This window comes from Panthera leo, chromosome B1, assembly GCF_018350215.1.
Source record: "Panthera leo isolate Ple1 chromosome B1, P.leo_Ple1_pat1.1, whole genome shotgun sequence".
NCBI classification, from domain to species: domain Eukaryota; kingdom Metazoa; phylum Chordata; class Mammalia; order Carnivora; family Felidae; genus Panthera; species Panthera leo.
Genome location: NC_056682.1, coordinates 190449729 through 190466947, shown reverse-complemented (window position 1 = coordinate 190466947; position 17219 = coordinate 190449729). Strand labels below are relative to the sequence as shown.

The 17219-nt window shown below is 38.4% G+C and overlaps 1 long non-coding RNA gene across 2 annotated transcripts in view; it reads left to right on the top strand.

Annotated features, from left to right (window-relative positions):
- Positions 1 to 345: 345 nt before the first annotated feature.
- LOC122218583 overlaps positions 346 to 17219 on the top strand; it is a 145973-nt gene continuing 129099 nt past the window's right edge. For both annotated transcript variants that reach the window (XR_006202017.1, XR_006202016.1), the window contains exon 1: positions 346 to 399. This is a non-coding gene — a long non-coding RNA (uncharacterized LOC122218583). The remainder of the gene's footprint in view (positions 400 to 17219) is intronic.

Here is a 17219-nt window from a genome sequence, read left to right as displayed (position 1 = left end):
CTATGAAGCTGGAAGTTCCTGAAAGTTAGTCCAGAGTCAAATCATAAAACTTCATCTGTCACAACACATTTATCTCTCCTGTCTGTGTCCATGCCACATCCATCCTGTCAGTCCCCATTCCAATCCCACCTCCCGTTATCACCAGATCATTACCCACTGTCCTCTGCTTTATCCGAATTTCTGTAGCATTTATAAATCGTGCCACAAAATCTAGCACCTGTTTAAAGCCTTTCTGTAAAAATAATTGTGTCTGTACCACACTATATTTTTGGAATGCTTTTAGGTGCACCTCATTTGGTCTTTACAGTTCTTTGGAGAAGGTATTAATGTTAATGTACCCATTTTACAGGTCCAAGCCGGAGGATCTCAGGGATTTACATGAGGTGATGTACCCAAGTGGTAAGTTTTCTGATTTCAAACATGTTCACAGGCCTTGCTGAATGTTTCATATGGTTTACACATGCTTGCCTTGTTTTACCCATCTCCAACATAAGCACCGCGTGCCTTTCCAAGAGAGCCTTGTGTTCTACTAGGCACAAAACAACATGCTTAGTGATTGCTGTTTGTCCACTTCAAAGCATCTATTAGTGCAAAATTTCCATTTGTCCTAAAACATCATATTTCTGCTCTTTTGTAATGTTAAATGATCCTTGCTTCAGATTTTAACTAGCTGCTTAGGTGCTTATTTGTGATGAGGCCTAGAGTAATAGAAAATAGAAAAAAAAAAAAACAAGTTATGAAGAAACTTGAGATCATATAAGGTACCATCCTTCGTTTCCAGGCCAACATTGACTCTTCCTTCAGGTAAAGGACCCATCAACTTTTCTGGGGAACCAATTCCACATGGCTCTGTTGGTAGCGGGCTCTTATACCCTCTTTAGCACCCATAGAGCTGAGAACATGACTCAGGTCCAGACAAACACGTGGTGCTCTCATCAAGGTTATTGGTTCAGCAATAGGCACATGATTCAAGAACAGCCAATCAGAATTCTTTATGAGATCTTTTTCTTTTTGCCAGCACTATGGGGAAGTGGAATTTTTCAGTGTGTCCTGCATGGAAAGAATTTACCTGAAAGAAATGGAGCCCCGGTTAACATCATTTGAGTACTTTATCCTTGCCACACTTAAACTTCACACTACACTTGATCTTTGCTGCTCAGTTACTTATTCTCCTTAATGCTTCAACTAGTTCAAGTTGGTTTTTTGTTACTTAAAAATTAAAAAAGTATAAACTAATACATTTGTTACTCTACAGAAGAGAAAATTCCTGTGTAAAAATGACTTAGTGAAAAAACACAAGTCTAGTTAGGGATAATATCTGAAAAGAAATAACCCAGAGTGCTATAATTTTAGTATAAGACTTTTTCTAGTTTATCATATTTTAGTATATGACTTTTTTAGTTTTCTGGGTAAGAGTCTAAAGCATCACTGCCTTTATACTACAAGAGTGCATACATATATAGTCACAGTTATATTTCTGAATTTCAATATATTCAATAGTTACCACCCAGGATTAAGCCCCTTATTGTTCTGAGGTTCTGGGATTCTTTGATATCTGCCGTTCATGGATTATGGCATAGTATATGTTTGCTATATGTCTGGTGTATGTTTGGAGTACATGTTAGAGCTGTACTGGTAACAGAGGATCAGAGAAGCTACATAAAATTGCTCAATGTCACATATGGAGTAAGGGACAAAGCTAACATTCAAATTCAGTTCTATTTGACTCCAACCTATGATCTTTTTCTGTACCAGAGAACCTCACGTTTCTCTGCCTTTATCTGAACTTTTCATTTTCCTGATGAGAAATATATATATAAAGCTCAGCAAGTTTTACCACTTGTTCAGATCATTTAGTAGCAGAGTTGAACCTAATCACCAAACACCTAGATAATGCTCTGAGTGCTGAAGATAAGCACTCACAGTTACTACTTGGCTTTTGTGTAACCAGAACACTAGCTGACAATGGAATTATTTGCTTCTCATTATAGTTGAGTTGGTTTGCCACTTATAGTATCCAAATCCTTAGGCTTCTGGACTCTACAGCCTTAAAGAAATGCCTTTTAAATACATAAGTGTCCCATCCTCTAATAAGGGATATATTTGTCAGGGTTTTCCAGAGAAACAGAACAAACAGGATATAGACATAGATGTAGGTGCACATATAGATGAAGATACACATATATAGAAAGAGATTTATTCTGCGGAGTTGACTGACATGATTATATAGACTGAGAAGGTCCACAGTCTTCCATCTGCAAGCTGAAGGCCTAGGGAAGCCCATGATATGGTTCTCATCCAAACCTGAGGGCTTGAGAACCACAGGGAGCTGAGGGTGTAAATCCCAGTCTAAGTCCAAAAGCCTGAGGACCAAGCATGCTGATGTTAGCGGGGAGGAGAAGATGGATGTCCAGCAGAGAACAAATTCTCCCTTTCTCTGCCGTTTTGTTCAGCTCAGGCCCTCAGGAATTAGATGATCCCCTTCCAACTTAGGAAGGATGGAGCTTCTTGACTCAGTCTACCAAGTTAAATTCTGTTTCTGTTGCAGAAACACCCTCACAGACACACTCAGAAATGATGTTTTACCAGATCTCTGGGCATCCCTTAGCCCAGCCAAGTCGACAAAATTAGCCATCACAAGAGGGGTAGGGCTGCCTAGAAAGTGTGCTTTCCTTACAAATCTATGACAGGCTGAAGGGTCAGCCCAGGCGGCCACCAAGGGCAAAAACAAAGAAAGACTTCAGAAGGCAAGTATAAAGCTATGTCAAGAGAGTTTTGATGGTTACAGTTAAAGAAGCCAAATCTGTTGTTATGTCCCAAGGAAAAATATGGATCTGTGGATGAAAAAGAAACCAGTGGGTGAAGACCTAAGTAGCAAAGGAATATAGTGGGTGCTAAGGAACAAAGGCAAAGATGAGGTGTGGGGGTCTAGGATTTTCATGTTGTAGGATGCAGGGATGCTGATGTTATGGGTCTGCACTGCATGGTTCTTTGATAGATGAAGACTGTATTACAGGAGAATGTTGTTGTGGGCAATTTTTTTTGGTGTGGGCAATTTTTAGGAGCATTTAGGAATCCATTTCAAAATATACATGGTATGCCAATTTAGCCTTGCTTATCCTTATGGGTGAGTGCCTGTGTAATGCATCATTGCCAACACTAGGATTATCTTTGAAAAAACTCTTTGCTACTTTAATACTTAAAAAATATTAGCCATTAAATTCACATTTGCTTGATTATCAGGGAAGCTCATCATTTTTTTTCATATGTCCATATTTGTCATTTTACTTATGTGAATTATTTGCTAATTTCCTTTGCCTACTTTTGCTTTGGGATTTGAGTGATTTTTTAAATTGACTTGTAAACACTTTTTTATAGATTAAGAATATCTTATCAGCATGTTTCTTATAATTAGTTTTCTTGGTAATTTTCACTTGAAGTTTTTCATGATTATGGTTTTTTGGGGGGTAAATTTTTTTTCATGTTTATTTATTTTTGAGAGAAAGAAATAAAAGAGAGAGAGAGCGCACGTGCATGTGAGCAGGAGAGAGGGAGGGGCAGAGAGAGAGGGAAACACAGAATCAGAAGCAGGCTCCAGGCCCTGAGCTGTCAGCACAGAGCTTGACACTGGACTCAAACTCACCGACCATGAGATCATGACCTGAGCCAAAGTTGGACGCTTAACCAACTGAACCAACCTTAACTGACTGAGCCACCTAGGCACCCCTTCCATGATTATGTCTGATGTAGAGATGTCTTTTTCATTCACTATATTTAAGCTTAGAAAGCTTTTCTCTAGGGGAGCCTGGGTGGCTCAGTTGGTTGAGCATCAGGCTCTTGATTTAGGCTCAGGTCATGATCTCACGGTTTCTTGAATTCTATCAGATCTTTGAAGTATTACCCACTAGATTTATTTATTTACTTAACATTTAACAGATAAGTTAATCTGGATTTTGTTCCAGTTTATGGTGTGTAGTAAAACACCAAACATTTTTTGTCTTATGATGAAAAATTCTTTAATAATATTTGTTGAATAATCCATCCATTTACCTGTTGAATGTGATAGTTGTTTTTACATTCACCAACAATTGTTTCACACTTATTCTACTTAAATGCCTTAATGATTGTAGGTTTGCAGTATTTCTTAATATGTGGCAAGGTCGGTTCCCTTTTAATTTCACTTTAATTATAAAATTATTGTTACTCTCATTATCTGTTTATTATTTTCTACAAATCTTAGAATCGCTTAGTCAGTTTTCCCCAGAAATATTATGGGAACTGCATGAAAACAGTTATGGTCCCTGCCCTAATAAAGTATAATTTACAAAAGGAGAGAGATACTAACCATATAAACAAAGAAGTGAATGTATAATTTCAGATGATACATGTACTTGGTGACTGAAAATAAGAGTATGTGGGATTTGGAAGGCTAGTAGAGAAGCTACCAACATAATGTGTTCAGGGAAGATCTTTCTTTTTTTTAATGTTTATTTATTTATTTTGAGAGGGAGAGAGAGAGAGAGAGCATGAGCAGGAGAGGGGCAGAGAGAGAGTGAGAGGTTCTGAGCTGTCAGTGCAGAGAACTACATAGGACTTGAATTCACAAACTGGGAGATCTTGACCTGAGCTGAAATCAAGAGTCAGATACTTAACCAACCAGGTACCCCAAGGGAAGATCTTTCTAAGGAAAGGTCTGAAGCCAAGGTCTGAAGAAATGGAAGTATCCAGGCACCCAAAAAGCAAGAAACCAGGATAGACAAGGCAACCAGAACAAATATGCAAGGTCCTGAGGTGAATGAGTCTACCTGAGCATGTTTGAGAAGCTTAAAAAATGTGAAGGGGCCTGAAGCATCACAGGCAAGGGGGAGAGGCAGGTGATGAAGCTGAACAGGATGACGAGGGCAGAGTTTTGAGTGTGGAGTGTGTTTAAGGTGCAATGGGAAGTTGTTGAAAGATCTGAAGTAGGTCAATGGTATGATCAGATCTGTTTTAAGATGATTATTCTAGCTGCTCTGCGGAAAATACACTTTAGGGAGTATGAGCAAGAGGAAGCAGATCCAGAAGAGGCTGTTGCAGTAGTATTTGTAAGACATGATGCTATTAATCTTTAAATATTTATTTTGTATTCAGTTACTTTATTAGAAATCCTGTTTCTTATCATTCTAGAGACCTTTAAGTTGATTTATTGAGATTTATAGATATGTAAACATCACTTTCAATTAATAATATTTTTCTCGACATTGATAATATTATACCTATTGTACAGTTTCACACTCTATAGGAGCGTCTAGGTATTTCAGAGATGAAATCTGAAATAGTAAACGTAACAATGGTTATTTTCTCTTTTCTTTGATTTTAATGGTAATGCCTCATATGTGCCATGATTAAATATCATGAATTTTGTCTCATAGTGGTACTTTTATCATGTGATGTTTTTAACATGTTTTTATGTATAATAGACATTTGATTTTATTAATGCCATTTTTGGCATCTGTATGATAATCTCATTGTGTTTCTCTTTTGATTGTTATGTTCTCTCTTCTCATTGTTACATCTTTCAGTTATATAGTATTAATCCTGTCTTTTAGCTTGGGAGACTCTGTGGCAGGTGAGACCATTCACTAAAATAAGGAGCTGTGGAGGAGGGAAGTTAATTGATTTCCATAGTCACACAGGATTATCTGGTTTTAGACTTTCAAGTCTTTGCAAATGCAGCTTTAAACATAACATCTCCTTGCGTTCGTTTGCTAGTTTTTATGTGATGAACCTTGGTCCTGCAAGCAGGAAGGGCCAGAAAGAATGGAAAGAACCAGGGAGACAATGTGATATGGTCAAAGGTGCAAAGATTTGGGTGTTTCTTCATTGCATGGTTCAAATGCCACCATGGACCTCACTAGTTGTATAGCTCCTGGCAGGGTACTGAACCCTCGAGGATAAGAATATCAGTTTTTCAGGAGGGCTGTGTGGATTGGATGATAAAATTTAAGTAAATAACTGAACACGTGGCTGGCATTGGGCAATTCTTATAGAGATATTCTTATAGAGATATTCTTATAGAGATATTTTAAGATGAGTATAGCTACTATGTTAAGAACTGTGTTATGCTAAAGTGTTAACTCACTCAATTTTCCTAGTAACCTGATGAGGACAACATTGTCATCATTATCCTAGTTTTACAAAGAGGGGGGAAATGAGCACCAAAAGTCTAAACGATTAACCTGAGAGGTCCCACTGTGAGTAAGTGGCAGTTCTAGGATGGGAACTGGGCAATGTAGTGCCACAGCCCCTTGACCACTCCTGGAGACATGACCTCTTGATGTAAGCACAGTGTGTCTCCTTCTGTATTCACTAAGCCTGCAAGCCCTTAGAAACTATGCAGTACAACCACTCCATTTTACAACTGAATAACATGAGGTGAATGACTTACCAGGGAGGTAAGTGACTTTCCCAGCTCAAAAGCAAATGAATACCCAAACTAGGACTCAAATCCTGGTCTCCTCATTCCTTTTCTATCTTTTGCAAGTAGAAGGGACATCCAGTGTCTCTACTTTGGAACATTTTGGGCTTACCCTCAGGCTCTTGGGTGGACTTCAAGTCCTATAAAGTGGCAAGAGGCATTTATCTGCATTGCATACTTCCTTGCAACCAATTTTTAAAAATGTTTCCTTTAGTTCAGTGATAATTATTTCAAGAGCTTTAATTATAAGCCTTTGTGGATCTTCAAGATGTTACTACAAGTGATTATAATGCAGAGGAAAATGAACAAAAAGCAAAAACTGAATAAAAAATTGAAAAGAAAATACCTGTGTATATAAGTCTTGTAGATTTACATAAGGCTTAATTCACCTGACCTAACTTGGATTTCTAGCTCAGCTCCAATAAATACAAACAGTGTTGGCTTCAGGATGCCAAAATGGATTCATTCCAAATGTGGATAAAGCAACACCTATGACACTGATTCCTGTTTTCTGATTGTCCAGTGTGATAATATCAGAGATTTGTTCCTCTGGAGGAAACCTTCCCCTGCTAATATTTGATGAGGAATGAGTTGAGGCATTGGGAACTTAGATTCTAGGGATGTTGTCCACTAGCCGTTCGCTGTCGGAAGTCTTCATAATATTTTTTCTCTGTGTTCTCTGAATTTTCCACATTGCAGTATGGAACTCCAGCATTCTTTTTCTGGCTTCTCTTTCAACTATTGTTGCACTGAACCTGACTAAATATCATCACACATCGGGTTAGTGGGATGGCATCACAGAAATTCCCCTGCGTGGCTTTGTCCATATCTTGGAATGAATCTCAAATCCAAGAGTTGGAAAGGACAACTCCATGTCCCTTGTAACGGCCATTTGTTTTCTGATATAGGGAACTCATCACATCTTCCCCATAATTACAATCACCCAATAACTACTGTTTATTGAGAACTCACCATGCATTGAATGCTCTCCACATATGACCTCTTTAATCCTTTCCACAACTTTATGAGGTAGTTATTATCACTCACATTTTACAGAAGAGAAAATGAAGGCCCAAGTTAAAAAAAATCTAGCCCACAGTTTTACAATAGTGGAGATAAAGTTGAACCCCATTCTTCATTGGTTCTGAGATAAAACTCTATAGTCAACCTCTGCGTCCTCACTGAGAAGTCAGTTACAGGATTGTATCATTTACACCAAAGGGATCAAGAGAAAGAAGTTTTATTTCTTCTTTCATAGCTCAACACTCCAGCTGCTGATTTAACCCAATTCCTTTATCACACCATGCTGGAAGCACAATGACTTTTCTGGGTCCTGAAAGTTTTACAATTATAATTAGTGAGTCTATATATTTTGCTATTTTCCATTCTGTATTTTATAGGCAACATAGGCTATAGGCAGTAGAGTGTATTAAGAACATGGACTGTAGTGTCATGCTGCTTGGGTTCAAAGCTAAGTTCCCCAACCAATTAACTATATGACTCTGGGCAAATTACTTAAGTTCTCTACTTCCTCATTTCCAAAATGCAGATTTTGTAAAGATTTAAAGAGTTGATAGGTGTGAAACACTTAGAGCAGTACCTGACACTTGGTAAGAGCCATCAGAATGGGTTTTCTATTAGTATCATTATTATATATCAGCCCAGCCTGCTTCCCAGTCTCTGTATTCCTGCTTCTTGGGGAGTTGGGACTGGCTTGGGCTGCCTATCCTGAGACTGAATGTATTTTAGCACTTCATTTACATTTTGGGACTCACTTCAGTTTCACCCAGAACCTGTCTTTCCCATCACTCAATCCATTTCCACGCTCTTCCTGGCTTTTATGGTGTCACTTCCATGCTTACAACCCAGAATGGCTCCCTAGAGTTTCTCCTGTGGGGTCTATGCTTTATAGGGGCACACAAAAGTGAATCTAACTCTACCTGCCCATTCTTGACACCTGCCACTTTCCTTAGTGTGCCCAGTTCCAGTCTCTTGGAATAACTTGCCTCCCCAAATATCCCTTCCAGGGGTCTTTATCATTCCATTTCTTCTGTCCAGAAAACTCTTACCTGAATGACGAAATTCCACCAACCATTTTGGATGCAGCTAAAAATGTTGTCTCTTTTGAGACATATCCATAGATCTCAATTGGCCTTTTCTTTTGGGTTACCAAGACTTTATATGAATGCTGTCTGATAGCCTGTGTGATGTTAGTGTGCTATGAGTAGCTATTTACCAGTATGTCTTCTCTATCATCTCTGTTCTGGGAGCTTAGTGAGGACAGAGGTGGAGACTGGTGATCGTTTTAAGACATGTACAGTACAGGGGTTTAGAACATGAATTCTGCAGCCCAATTTTCTGGATTAAATTCTAATTTGCTAACTCCAAACCCGGTATAACCATGAACAAACCCCAGTGTGCTTCCCCTGGCCTCAGTCTCCTCATAGGTAAATCAGGTGTAATAATAGAAATTGCCTCATAAGATTGTTGTGAGAATAAAATGAATTCATATATGCAAAGAGCATGGAAGATAACTAGGTCCATTGTAAGCATTCAAAAATATTGGCTGCTATTAGTGGATGATGATGATAATGGTGATTATACTTCTATTGTCTGTCACTGGACATGGCATGATACATATATATGCTCAACCACTATTTGGTAATTGAATAGATGAATTCCAACTAAAAAAAAATCTTTGCTTTCATAGAAATTCTAATTTTATATCATACCTTTAAAAACAAACAAACAAACAAACAAAACACTGGTTTCTGTGTAAAATTTTTTCCATGTGCTTAGTAAACTAGGACCCTCTAAACCTGAAACCTCTGTTTTGCCTGTTTCATCCTTTCCAGGAACTGGAGTATGGTCCTCACACTCAGTCTTGGACACGGGCCTCTATCAGCTGACAGTCCCAGCTCTTTGTTTTGGACCCTGAGCAGCCTCAGGCCTGGATTCCCTGCCTGGCTTTGCCCTCCCTCCCTCTCTTGCATGCCTGTCTTTCTGGTCATTGACTACGTTCTGGATGGTGCCCCACTGTTGCCCATCTGTTCTGCAGCCCATTTATCTTCCTGGCCTGATCTGGCCTTGTCCAAACTACCTTTGAGAGTGGCTCTCATTCCCTACCTGGCCACGGGCCCTGTCCAGAGGATTCACTGGGTTCCATCTAAACACAGCTGAAAACAAAATAGTGAAGCATGGGAAAGGCCAATTCGGTTTGTGCTTTGGGTATCATCACCTCTTTTGCATTACTAAAAGGTAGAATGCTAAGTATCCCTGTTTTCCTTTGAAGGTATCCTTGTGGTGAACTAAATGATGTTAGCAGTGAACGATACTCAAAATATTTAATGTTTGTAGTATGAGCACCCCCAAAATCAAAGTGAGTGCAGGATGTAAGCAACTAGTTTAGTTGTACCTGGGTATTCTCCTAAATAAACACTCAATAATGGAAGTTACTGTTATAACATTCCCTTGGGACCCCTATTAGGGACCAAAATATCTTTTTTTTTTTATGCGTTCCTTTGCACAGATTCTGTTATTAATGTTGCCACATTAAATACTGGATACCCAGTTGAATTTGAATTTCAGACAAACAATCTATTGTTTTTGTTATAATTATGACCCATGTCATATTTGAGACAAATTCATTTAAAAGATCATTAATTGTTTACCTGAAATTCAAAGTTACCTGGGCATCCTGAGCTTTTGTTTGCAAAATTTGGCAACCCTATTTACTCTGCCTCATCCCCAACTATACTGTACTAACCTAAACATTGTGTCTACCTTTATCACCATAAAGTTGAAATTCTCTGCATTTCTAGCACAGTGCTTGGCACATAATAGGTGTTCAAGAAATGTCTGCTAAATTTTGTTTTATTTGGAGGAGATTGATAGAAATCATAAAATGGAAGTCAAGTACAGGGAAAGCAATATAAAATGACAAAAATTCAAGGACTCCCTTTTCTATAGACAGTAATGCTGGCCTCCTGATGGAGCAGAGACTTGTGTGCATCAATTGTTCCCTAGAGAATGACTCATGTGAATTTGATTTATATCATATTCTGAAAAGGAACAAATAGCTTATCTAGAGAAATTGAAGTGCAGCATCATGGATAGCCTCTGGAAAGGCTGGCTAATGGCAGGTGTAGTTCTGCTGTAACTCAAAGGAGTGTATTGCCTTTTTTGTTTGGTAGGACATCTGCTATTCTTTAATAAGCTCTTCCAGTAGCCACAGTCCAAGCTTTCACTTTTCCGCAATGTTCAGCTGTCTCTAATCCTGGGGAAACATCTGAATGAGGCTGTTGGCACCAATGAGGTGGATGCACTGAACCACTTGAGCTCTGTCTGTGCCTGGTAAGGTGAAGTCCAAACTACTTAGCATGGCATTTCAGGTGATTCATAAATCTGCTTCTTCTGCATCCCAATGCCCCCCTAATTCCCTACATCCCAGTCACACCAGAGATACTTACTAATCCTGAATATGCCTTGTTCTTTCATAACTTCCACACCTTTGCTTCTGCCATTGCTTCTGCCTGAGATGTTTCTCCCCACAGCTTTTAGGTAGTTGCTTTTAGGTAGATCTTAAGCCTCCTTGTAAGTTTGCCTGTAAAGTCTCTGGTACTCTGTGTAGCACTGCCCAACTTCTTATCATCATTTCACTTGAGCCCCTTTCTACCTTTGTTTCTGCCCAGCAGGTAAAAACTCCCTTTCTTGGGCTCCACATGAATCAGAGATCTTTATGTGTTGGGAATTGCATCCAGCTATGAATAACAGGAACTTTCCAAAAAATGACTCAAACTGATTAGGAATTTTATTTTTCTACTTAAATGTGCTGTCTAGGGGGTTGATATTCCAGGGCTGATATGGTGGCTCCGCAAGAGACTAGGCTTTCTCTGTTTCTCAGCTGAGCTATCCTCGATACTGCATCCTGACCCAGGGAATGTTTATTTCTGGGAGATCTTCAAGGGTGGGGGCTATATCATTAATTCCTTTGGTAATTTTTTCATTGTTCATATCCTTGTGGCACAGAGAATAGTGACCATGCAATAGAAGCTTATTAAATGAATGATAAACAAGTGAATAACTAATGAGATAATTTCTCTCTTGGAGAAAAGGGGAGAGTGCATATTTAATCATCATAAATAAACCTCAGATCCATGATCTATAGGATTAAGAAGAATATTTAGTGCTTTTCTATATTTGCTTTATATATCATACTTTAGTTTATTTGAGAAAAATATCCATTTTTTAGGCTCTTACTGTGTTAATTTGAAAAACAAACTTAAAATGTAGCCTCCAAGTTAGAGTATAATGTATTCCTAAAACACATGTTATAAAGTGGAATGTGCCTCTTATGGAAACAATATTATATTTGACACTTATATTTTCAACCAAGGATTTGTCAACAAATAAATCACAGAAATGGTGATTAGCATGTCATAAAAACACAAAGCCGCAACAATAATTTAAAAGTGTAAAATTATGCCTTATGTCCTAAAAAATGAACATACACTAACAGTAAATATTTATGAAACAAGGGGTCTAAATGTACTATAAATTGTATGTATCACATACAAAATGCAACTCTATTGTGCCATAAACATGACTTAAAACTAACATGCTAGTGATAATGATCCTTTAAAGCTTTGGAATAGGTCCCATTGATCTTGTAACCTCAGGGCTCCCCATAATCCCTATCCCATAGAGTGCACTCAACACATGTTTGTGCCTTGAATTAAACTGAGTCTATGTAGAGTACATAAAGCACTTTCACATCCTTTGTCTTTTTACTCTTCAAAAATACTTCTGTGTGTTTAGTTGTATGGAGAGCATCCCAATTCACAGATAAACTGAAGCTTATAACAGTTAAATGACGAGTTTTCTCAAGATCAAAAAGTTAAGTTGTGGTGCCAAATCTCTTACCTCGTTTTTCCAACTAAGTTCAATATGTCTCCATGTGGCTTCACACAAACATCGATGATTCACATGACCCAGGTCTGTAGGTAAAAGCTTGAATAGCCAGGCCCTTGTTCTGTGAAGAAGTTTTCTTGGAATAGAGGCATTCCAAACCATTTTATTTATCTCAGTTCTGTCTTAATGTAGAATAATTACTAATGATGAGTATGATGGAATTGATGTTTTTCTCATCAAATGATAGTTTTGACAGGAAAATCTGACCTAAAATCTATCCCTGGTTCTTCTCCTGTCCCAGCTATTTTTATTAAGAACTGTAGTTTGCTATCAAGACAAAGAAAAGGTCACCACATAACATTATGCAATAACTACTCCACTTGGCCTTTGTATGGTACTCAAAACACTTACCACTTCATGGAAATCTGGACACAATAATTGTCACTAAAAGAGCTTATACTTTTATATAGCCCCCAATGCATCTTTCAAGGATTGCTAAAATAGGAAGACAATGGTATGCCGAGGGAACATCTTCCACTGGAGAGTAGGTACCTTGCAGTGTTCAAAACCATGACTACTGTGCATTCTGGTCCCTTCTCCACTTCTTACCAAAAGAGTGATCTTAGCAAGTTACTGAATCCTCGCTGGGTTATAGTTTTCTCATCTAATAAATGGGGATAAAAATGGTAACTACTTCATATGATTGTGAAGGTTAAATGTATTAAAATCCGTCAAGCATTGATAACAATGCTTGGCAAGAAGTAAGTGTTTAATGAATGGTAGCAAGTACTGTTATTGGCTTTATATTTTTGAACAATGGTGGGAACTTCTCATTGTCTGCCTAAAATGTACTGAGAGTTAGGAAGCAAGATAATTGCTTTTATTATGGATGTTAGTAAAATACAAATTAATGGTATATCTGTATGCAGACTGAATTACTATCATACATAATAAAGTGCTAGTTCTGTTTATAAGAGTTGTGAAATTCACAATGAGAGTCAGATCTATGCTTACTACTAGATGGTAACCTATAAGAAGGAGGAGATCCTATCTGTGTTAATCACATCTGTTACTCACACAATTGGCACATTGTAGGTGCTTAATAAATATTTCTGTAATTAAGGAGTAAATAAGTGAATAAAATAATTACTAGCATTTCCATAAGTCTGACTTGTGATTAAGTCACCTCATAGCTACCCAGCGTGTTAAGTAAACCTCTGTAGAAAGTGACCATATTGATTTTACTACTAAATGTGTAAACTTGATATGTAGATGTACTCTTGTGAAATATAGTGGGTTCTTTTTGAGTTTATAAAGATATGATGCACTATAAATTTTTATCAGTGCTAATTGTGAGTGTCTCAATTACTGAAATCCTAGTATTTCCACATTACCTCTGCTCTGGTTAATTACATAAACCACAATAGAAAAAAAGAGGCTGTAATTTAATGCATTTAAATTTGCCATGATGGAAAGGCCATCCATGACTGCTGAGCAGGAGCTAAACATTAAAAAAAAAGTATTTAAATATGAACTTTGCAAACTGTAATGACTTTTCTGAGTAGAGAGCCTTCGTATTTCATGTCCGTCTTTGTCTTGAAGATTTTGCTGCTGACCAACCGTTAATAATTCACAAGTAACTTCTTAAGGAATAGTGTGTGGGGGTCATTTTGTGTGGTGCCCCTCTGTCTGGTTTACTGACTTTTAGAAAGATTAAAGAAGTGTTTATTTCCCTCCTGAGGGCTTGGTAAAGCTTGGGAACTACTCTTATGACCTAGAGATTTTGAAACTTCTAGTATAATATGGATACAAAGAAGTGAACCACTGTATTAGTTTGAATAGCATGTTGAAATGTATAATTCTCTTTGTGTTGGAATATTCGGTGAACATGGGATGCTCTCAGGTCTTCAAGTTTTATGTGCTTATTGGCTGTTGGGAACTTGATACTTTGCCACATAAACAATGTTAGCAAATGCAATTAAAAAACCACTACCTCCCTGCTTCACCCCCCAATCCATGTATTGCAAACATTATTTCTGTGGAAAATCTCATTCCAAATTCCAGCCCTTCTCTGTGCCTAATTCTGTGCTTAGTAGGACACAGGGATTCATTAAATGTTTAATGGACCAGGTGATGTCAAAAAGATTCCTCTGGAGCAATCCTAGAATTGGGGCTGCCATCGGATCTAATCCTTTCTATAGGGTCTCAAATGCCAAGAAAAATGTTTGGATATGTCAGCATTTATAGCTGGAGAAAAATAGGCAGGAAGAAGCTCCTAAATCCTAAGAATCTGTGGTGAAGATAGGAATAAAATAATATTCTCGATAACAGGAGAAACTCATCATAGAATACTCATTATGCACCAGGAACTGTGCAAAATACCTTATATACATCATCTCATTTAATTCTCACAGCACTCATTTTATGAATGAGATGCCCAAGGCTGAGAATAAGCAACGTAGATTATCTAAGGTGACAGATGGTGCCCAAACCAGAGTGTCCTAGCTCCTGTTTTCATTCCTTTCTCTCTCCCTGCCCTGTCCCCAAAACTATTGTGCTTTGGTGAAGGTGCTGTCCCTGCAGAAGAGGCCAGCCACAGTCCTGTTGCTCTGTTGAGTACAACGTAGGAGAATCAGGCAACCCACTGTCTATGGGTTCAGGCAATGCTAACGTCACCCTCTTCTGCAAAAGCAAGTACTTTGTTTTCTGCCTGTGACTCCTATGTCTATTCCTAATTGTTTCTAACTTTGAGAAGGAAAGAATATGGTTAATTACCAAACATAAAACTCCAGTTTGGGGAATACGATTAATTATCAACCTTCAAACCTAATGTGGACATAGTGTTGTGATACAATTTTATATTTGTTGGTTGGTTTGTGCCGGTTTTGTTGGTGTTTTAGAGGTCCTCTTTTTTATGACTATAGACGCTTCTTTAAACAGCACAAAATGAACAGGAAGATCAATTAAAATACACGGGGAAAAGCACAAAAAAACCAACCCTTGCCCATGGGAACAGAGCTTCTGATAGCTACGTATAAACCCATCTTAAGCCAACCTTGCGTGTGCTGGCTGGAGAAAGTGACATTTACACAGAAATGCCCTGCAGGCGAAAGAAATAAGAGTTGAAACTGAGCCACCATAAACATTGCGGCTCATAAACCTGAAAACAGGAAGGGTGACCTTTCCAAAGGCTAGAAATGCACTTTTCAGCCTCTAAAATTCAAACAATTTTTGGTGTCAAAATTTCCTCAAGCTCCCAAGTTGCTGTTTTTATAAACATGGCTGAATTGAAAACCATTGTAGCTGAAACTTCAGGTCTTCAGCATGGGGTCTGGTTGCTTCCCTGGAAGGGACGCAGACTGTCTAGCGGGCTTCTCTGGAAATCCTTTGCCACCATGTTTTCTGTTTGCAGTTGACGTGTGGAGAATTACAGAAATTAACATCCAACCCTTTTAACCTTTGCTGTCTGAAAGGCTCACCTCAGTGTCTTCCCACAAATAGTGGAAAGTTCCACTGAAGTTCCACTTTCTTCAAGAGATGATAGATCAAACACAACTTAGTATTACTCAGTTCTCACAAGGTTTGGATGCAAACTTGGGGTCAAAAGAACCAGGAAGGTTTAATAGAAACACAAGGAGACTTGGAGAAGAAGTGAAGACTGTCTACAGTGGCATTAAGGGCTTTCACAAGGAAGAAGGGTGTAGTGGACTCTTGGTCTCCGTTTTGATGTGTTCAGATCCCTTTATCATTTCTGTCATCTCTGCCTCTGGCTTCCATGTTCTTTGTTTTTCAAAGGCTCACACCTGACATCTTCCTTCAGGGGACTGTTCTCAGGGTGCTCAGCTGCTTTGCCCACAGACACAGAAGGACAAATATGCAAAAGGTTTAGGTCCTCAGAGTGGCTTTTTAGTCATTGACTAATTCATGTTGGAGTGAGAAAGCACAGCTTCCTTGCCCCAAGTAGGAAAAAATTTAGGAGGTGTCATTTTTATTCTAGACATCTCCCTTGCAGAGTCAGGCCAAAGCCACCCTCCAAGGGACTTTGTCATTGCACCTTTACTCAAATCTTCCCTTTTCTGCCTCCTTCTCCCACTCCCTGACAAGTTCTTGTGGAAGCACCTCCGTAATAAATCACTGGCACAAAAATCCTTACTTCACGTCTGCTTCTGAGTAAGATTTATTCTGTTAATTCTGAACAACAACAACAAAAAAAGATTAGGACCAGTGGATAACAGCAGACCTCGATTCAACACAAGACAAAACTTTTTACAAATTGAATATCTCAAATATGATTTCGGAGAAACTACCCAGAAATATTTAAATAGAGACTGGTTGAGTAATTATTGGTGCTATGCTTTGGAAGGAGTTCATGTCCCAAGTACGAAGTTGCCTTTTAGATTCCGTACCAGGGCCTTACCACTGGAATGTCATGGTATGCAAATGGGCCTCAGACCTTCACAGGTGAGCTGCCAACTTTGAATAGTATTTAACATGGATTTTCACAGCACTTGTTTATTTTTCAAATTATTATGGGGCTGTCTCTGTCAAGTAGGGAATGTAGCTGAGTGGGCTGCCCAGTGAGGCAGATGCTACAGTTGAGAGAGCATTAAATTGGCTCCAAGTTAACATTTGTGTGAGAACCTCACCTTACAAGAATATGAAAGATTGATTAATGCAGAAAACCTTTTTTTTTTTTTTAAAGGCAGAGAATGACTGGTGGTTGAGTGAATGGTACACGCAGAATGATACACAGTGATTGCTTAGGCATCACGCTGACTGAGCCAAATTTTTATTGATGTGGTTAGTAATGTTTGCCACCTTTTAACTTTTCTAAGATGGCTACCAGAGATTC